The 6,275-nt window shown below is 43.4% G+C and overlaps 1 long non-coding RNA gene across 1 annotated transcript; it reads right to left on the reverse strand.

The window, feature by feature from the left end:
- Positions 1 to 248: 248 nt before the first annotated feature.
- LOC123119867 (uncharacterized) lies at positions 249 to 3,394 on the reverse strand. The gene is made up of 4 exons (XR_006459037.1): positions 2,922 to 3,394; positions 2,723 to 2,815; positions 2,080 to 2,190; positions 249 to 597 (listed from the first exon to the last, which is right to left on the reverse strand). It is a non-coding gene; the product is annotated as an uncharacterized lncRNA (long non-coding RNA).
- Between the last annotated feature and the right edge of the window lie 2,881 nt (positions 3,395 to 6,275).

Below are 6,275 nucleotides of genomic sequence, written 5' to 3' on the forward strand. Positions count from 1 at the left end.
TCACAATAGATGACGGTATATTTGACCCTTTGGGGTTTCTTATAACCGAGAGGAGAATGAAACCCTTCGGGGTTTGCTATAACCAGGAGGAGAATGAAACCGAAAGCTATTATGATCGCCGACTGTGTATACACCCCTTCAGGGATTCCTACGGTTGAGAGCCTGACAAACAACATCAATATACAGATTCATCAAGAGTGAAGTCTCTGTTGTTGTATGGTAGGCCATTAATCACCCCGAAAGGATTGTTTTCCACTTCAAATATACTATCTTATAATTGCACAACCACACATGACCAAGTAACATATAGTATATTTAGCGGATCCAAATTACATCGATCATAATGATCTATCTAGGAAGTTTGAAGTGCTAAACAAAAATAGTAACTAAGATATAATGGTCCAAGCATTATGCATAAGCTAAAATTGACCAAAACTTCATAAGTTCACTTTGTTGCATATCCTGAAGAAAGATCAGACTCATCTTCATCACCATATGGATCATAACGCCCATTGCCATATAGATCATGACAATCATCGCCATAGACATCATCACCCTTGCCATAGATCACGATTCCTCCGGTATTGTTTCCCACTCCTAAGAAATGATTAGAGTAGTTGTAAGGGAGATGAAAATTGTGTAATCTAGTTGAAATTTAATTGAGCATACAATGACAAAACTTAGATGTTCTAATTGACTGGTTAGCTGCTATCTAACAGTATCACTACGTATTAACCTTTTGATCCTTCACATGCAATTTTCAGGGTAACATGAATCACCAGGAACACATACTCCAAATAATAAAGATTGAGGACTACACATTGCTCTGTGTACTAAAGGAATAATCTACCAATAAACCACACTGATTTCAATTTCATAATAAGTTTGCAACGGTTCAGAATACATCATGCTTTTCGAATTACTTGTAACATTCATATAATTCAAAGAACATGACATTTTTCTAATTAATTTTATTAATCATATCTCCAGAACCCGCATGTGCTATGGTTACACCAAGATGGACAGGTGATACAGGTAAAAAAAATACTTATCTGAAAGATACAATGCGGCGTCGATAATCGGTTCATTGGCTTGTTGCGATTACAAAAAAATATATTAACCAAGTACAATGGACATCTACAACCCCACTGAAGTATATACCAACGTTTATATTTTGCAGTAGTAGACTAGCAAACCACTACTGGGCAGTTTGGGCATACAGTAAACTGGTTAAGAATGCCATGTAAAGAAATATATAATTTGTTTGTTCATTCAAAACAAATAAAATAGCAGCAGCTCACACTAAATCTCCACCAACAATAGTTTAGATTATACTACACATACCTAATTAAATTAAGCCACTTCTTATGTTTCGTATGAGAGGTCAAAATCATTCTCCATGGTTAAAGCTACCAGTATTTCTGTATGTACTTCCAATTCTTCTCAACAATGTCCACTTTTTTAGACCCTGGTTCCATTGCTATAATGAAACCAAGCTTTCCATACATTCTCAAAAGCATCATGGTCTCAAAAGTTCAGGACCAAAAGAGGCAAAGCCATTACAGGGAAAAACAAAAGCTAGAAAGGAGGATGCCTGACAGAGGGTCAAACATGCCAAATCATATTGTCTAATGTTGAATTTTTCTCTGTGCAAATGATTTTATTGTAATTGATTATAGTAACATATTTGCCTATATGAATTCAACAAAAAATTTCCCCTGGCACCTTAATTAAGATGGATTTAGTGTAAAGACAACAGCCAAAAGATAGATTTCTAAGTTATGAGCCACATCTAGGAAAATAGGGCACAAGCATGTGCATACATTATATATACTACAATAGTACCACCTAGGCAACGTGGTAAGCTAAGAAAACACCTCAAATAAAAAGAGCAGGACTCGAAGCAAGTTATCTGTAGCATGCGTCTTGAAAGCCATTGTACGCTGGCTCAAAAGCGTTACATTGTTGCTCTTCAGATAGACCAACCTTTCACATATATGTTTCTCCATGCTCATGTTGTCTAGAAATAAATTGGCGCATAACTAAATGTGATGTATAACTAAGAGATGATAGACCAACCTTTTCAGTTTCATTTTGATGAACATCATCTCGTCCCCTTTCAAATACGACTTCTTGTACCTAAGCTCAAAAGCGTTACATTGTTGCTCTTCAGATAGGCCCAACGGCCACCTGCATGATAACATAGCGTATATAAGAACATCAAATAAGAACCCCTGCACTACATCTTGGAGAAAGAACACACAGGACATGATGTTGACATGTCAGTGGATGCATCAGCCTTAGGAACAGGAGCTAAATGTTACAGAAATACAAAATACTGAAAGAAAAGCAAAAGCGAGATGAAAAAACTTGGAAAAAGAACAAGGAATGTACGTACTACATCTACATGAATGGAGGACTGCTAGTTAAGTTATACAATAGTGTGAAGTATACATCCCGATTCTGATTGCACATGCTGACATAGTGTCTCTTCTCTTATGTACTAGTCAAACTGCTGCAGCTAGCTAACCATGACCAAACATACATGCATCAACACAAGCTAGCTAGCTCATCTCACCGTTGCAAAATGGCCACTTGCTAGTTAATCAAACTATTTTTAACACATAAGCTTGACTTTATTTTCCAAACTAATAGGCATGGCTTTGTTTTTCAACCATACACACAAAAAATAGACCTAAGCAGACATGCAAACAACCATGACCTCGTTGTAGAACTTGAACCTCACCACCACAGAAGCCAGCCATGTCACCATCTCCATCTCCCCGGTATTCAACTTGAACCACAGGAGCAAATCCTGGACCCCAACCACCAGAAAATAAGCTCACCATCCATTAAACAACACACATACGCCACATATATGACCTGCTCGAGGAATTGCGCAAAGGAAGAGGCGACCGGACCTGGTACAGGCGGGCGAAGGCAGGAGTGAGCGTGTTCTACACGGCGGCATCAGGTGGCCACTCGGATGAGGAGTTTCAGAAGGGGTCGATACATGCCGTGGGAGGTTGAGGGAGAGAGAGAGAGCAGACGAAGAAGACCGACGCGGTCCTGAGGAGCGGCGTCGAGCACCTATTGGTTGGTTAGATCCGGCAGCGTTGTGGCCGCAGGCTGCCAGATCTGAGGACCACGAAGACAGAGACGAGACTCGAAAGGACACTTCCGCGTCGGGAGGAAGAGCAGGGAGTGGGTGATGTTGTTGGGCCAGGGAGAGCGACGAGGGTGAGGTGCGCAGCCGGATCAACGGGCGACAGCGGGGTTGGCGCATGGCGGCGGCGGCGAAGAAGTTGTTGGGACTTGGGAGAAGAGAAGATGCGGCGTGGGACTGGGAGGTTTCAGAGGGAAAGGGGTGGGATGGCAGGACGTGGGCACATGGCGGATACAAGATGGGCCGCATGCAAAAAAAATGGTAAGTGTCAAGAGGTAAATAATGGCTGGAGGTGAAAATAGTTCCTGCTCCTGCCGTAACTGACATTTTTTTCATAAAAAATTCGAAAAGATATATACCATACGTATTCAGTAAAGAAAATCTTTTTTTTGCGAAACTCAGTAAAGAAAATCTACTCTCTCTTTTGCAGGTAAAATAAATGTCTACTCGAAAGTAATTATTTCAGATATCTCATCAAAAGTAATTTCATGGTCGAAATTGCCATATCGATCTTTGTACGATTGGTTGATGCTACAATCTGCCTTCAGTTGGACCCAAATCAAGGAATCAATCGATAGTTGGCATGAATCTTTGCATGTAAATTGTATATAATCTGTCGTGCGCAAAGTACTCATCTATAATATATTGTTATGCATATGCAGTATAAAGTTACAGCCCAATGTGTGCTACTCCCTCCATTCCTAAATATAAGTCTTTTTAGACATTTCAAATGAAATACAACATACGGATGTATGTAGACATATTTTAGAGTGTAGATTCACTCATTTTACTCCGTATGTAGTCACTTGGTGGAATCCCTAGAAAGACTTATATTTGGGAACGGAGGGAATACAAAACATTTCAATATGGAGGCACACATTTATGAACAAGTGGAGTACTCCCTAGGAATAAAGTAAATCAGAGCTCGAATGATAACAATCCTAATAAACTCCAAGGAGAGTGGAATGAAATATTAATAAATTTACCGATTTGCTAGCATCATGTCAATATATACTATTAATATGCATGAAAAGTAAATCAAAATCAAGTTCTATTAGCTATTGGTTAAGGCTTGTAGAAATTTTTTCATCTCGAATTGATTTAACCAACACAAAGATGAAGATAATTTAAATAAAATTTAGTTAGCATTATAAGTGTCTAAATGATTAATTTAGATTTTTCGCGAGCTTCGTGAATCACTAGCCACTGCTTGGATGCCCCATACGGAAACACTGGTTGCCTTTAGCCACAACTTTCACGACGAGGGATCGTTGAATGCCCTCGCTCGGCGCCGAGTTCAGACCTTCTCTGAGCTTTCAGAGTTGGTGTTAAAATTTTGCACCATTGAAGAAGCCTAGCTAGCCCAGGAATCAGTATACTCAGACGAATCAAAGGCGCGAAAAAGAAAGAAGATGGGACCCTAGACCGCCCTAGACGGATTGCTCGACTGACCGTGCCCTATACACTCTACTTTGCTCAACGCCAATCCAACCCATGGCCTTCGAGCATGTTGGGTTGTAAAACAAGTTGCTAAGGGAGGCGAGGCTCTCCTCTCAAATAGGCACCATCAGTCATCCCACAATTTCCTCGGAAGAACCTGAGGTTCTGATGATTTACCAAATATGTAAGTCAGGAAACCAAAGAAAACGGGTCCTACAGGAGCTCGTCCACGCCCTGATATGTGCACCCCCGGCGGCATGGTTGAACATGCCGATCACGTTTGAGCAGCACGACCAGCCAGTGGTCGATCTAACCGATACCCAGCCGCCATGGTCCTCGACCCCATCATGGACGGATACCGACTACACAAGGTACTAATGGACGACTGCAGTAGCTTAAACCTCATTTACGAGGGAACGTTGGAAAAAATGCAATTCGACACAACTCGCATCTAGCATAGCTCAATTACATTTAAAGGGGTCATCCCAAGTAGGGAAAGCACAATGCAAGGGAAAGATCACCCTCGATGTGGTCTTCGGCACTCCCGAGAACTATCTGATCGAGGAGCTGACCTTCCAGACCGTGCCCTTCTAGAGCGGCTACCATGCCCTGCTGGGCGAGAAGCGTTCATAGTATTCCACGCCATAACGCATTAATTGTAAAAAACTACATGAGTAATGCACTTACAAATACAATGTTAGATGTTCATTCTTGGATATTTTCTTATAGGGAAAGTATCTACAATATAACATCGGTCATTCCACATGTTTATCGATGTTGTTCACCGAAACATATATTAGTGGGAGTGAAAGTTGACCGTCGGCTATTGCTATCCCCCGTCAGGTATTTCTCAAATAACCGAGAGTCACACATGTACTGTCGGCCATCTTCACTCATAGGTGAGAGTTTTCTTTTCACCGTCGGCTATGAAATTTCACCGTCGGCCATTCCATGTAATCCCCGTGGGTGTATGAAAAACCGTCGGCCATTTTTAGTCATAGGTGAGAGCTTTATTTTCACCGTCGGCTATTACATATCACCGTCGGACATTACATGTAATTCCCAAGGGTGTAGCATAAACCGTCGGGCATTAAATGGGATACCCAAGGGTTGGATTTTTACCGTCGGTTAATCTAGCATACCGTCGGCTATTACTAGTAATACTTGTGAGTTTAGAATAACCGTCGGCCATTGACACTATCGTCGGCTATTACTATAATGGCTGATGGCCCGTCGGCCATTACATTTCACCGTCGGAAATATGGGGATTTCTAGTACGCCCGGACGTAGGGGCGCGCCGGCGAGGAGGAGTGGCTCAGGCACAGCGGCCGACGCAGCAGGGCGGGGCGGAGGAGGGCAGGGGCGGTCGTGGCGAGGTGCCGGCCGTGGCCGCGAGCGGTGAAGGCGCGGGTCGCGGCGGAGGCAAGGCCACGGCGGGGCCGGGAAGCAGCGGGCGGGCGCTAGCTGCACGGGGTGGCACAACGCGGCGGTGGCGGAGGTCAGCGATGAAGCACAGCGGGACAGCAGCAGTGGGGCGCATCGGCGACAGCTGCGGGAGATCAGAGACGAGCGAGCACGACGGCGGGCAACGCGACGCGAAGCAGGGCGCGGGTCGCGGTGGTGGAGCAGCAACAGGGGAGGCGGCTCGACGGGTGCGGCAGGGAGCCGC

This window comes from Triticum aestivum, chromosome 5D, assembly GCF_018294505.1.
Source record: "Triticum aestivum cultivar Chinese Spring chromosome 5D, IWGSC CS RefSeq v2.1, whole genome shotgun sequence".
In the NCBI taxonomy this organism is placed as follows: domain Eukaryota; kingdom Viridiplantae; phylum Streptophyta; class Magnoliopsida; order Poales; family Poaceae; genus Triticum; species Triticum aestivum.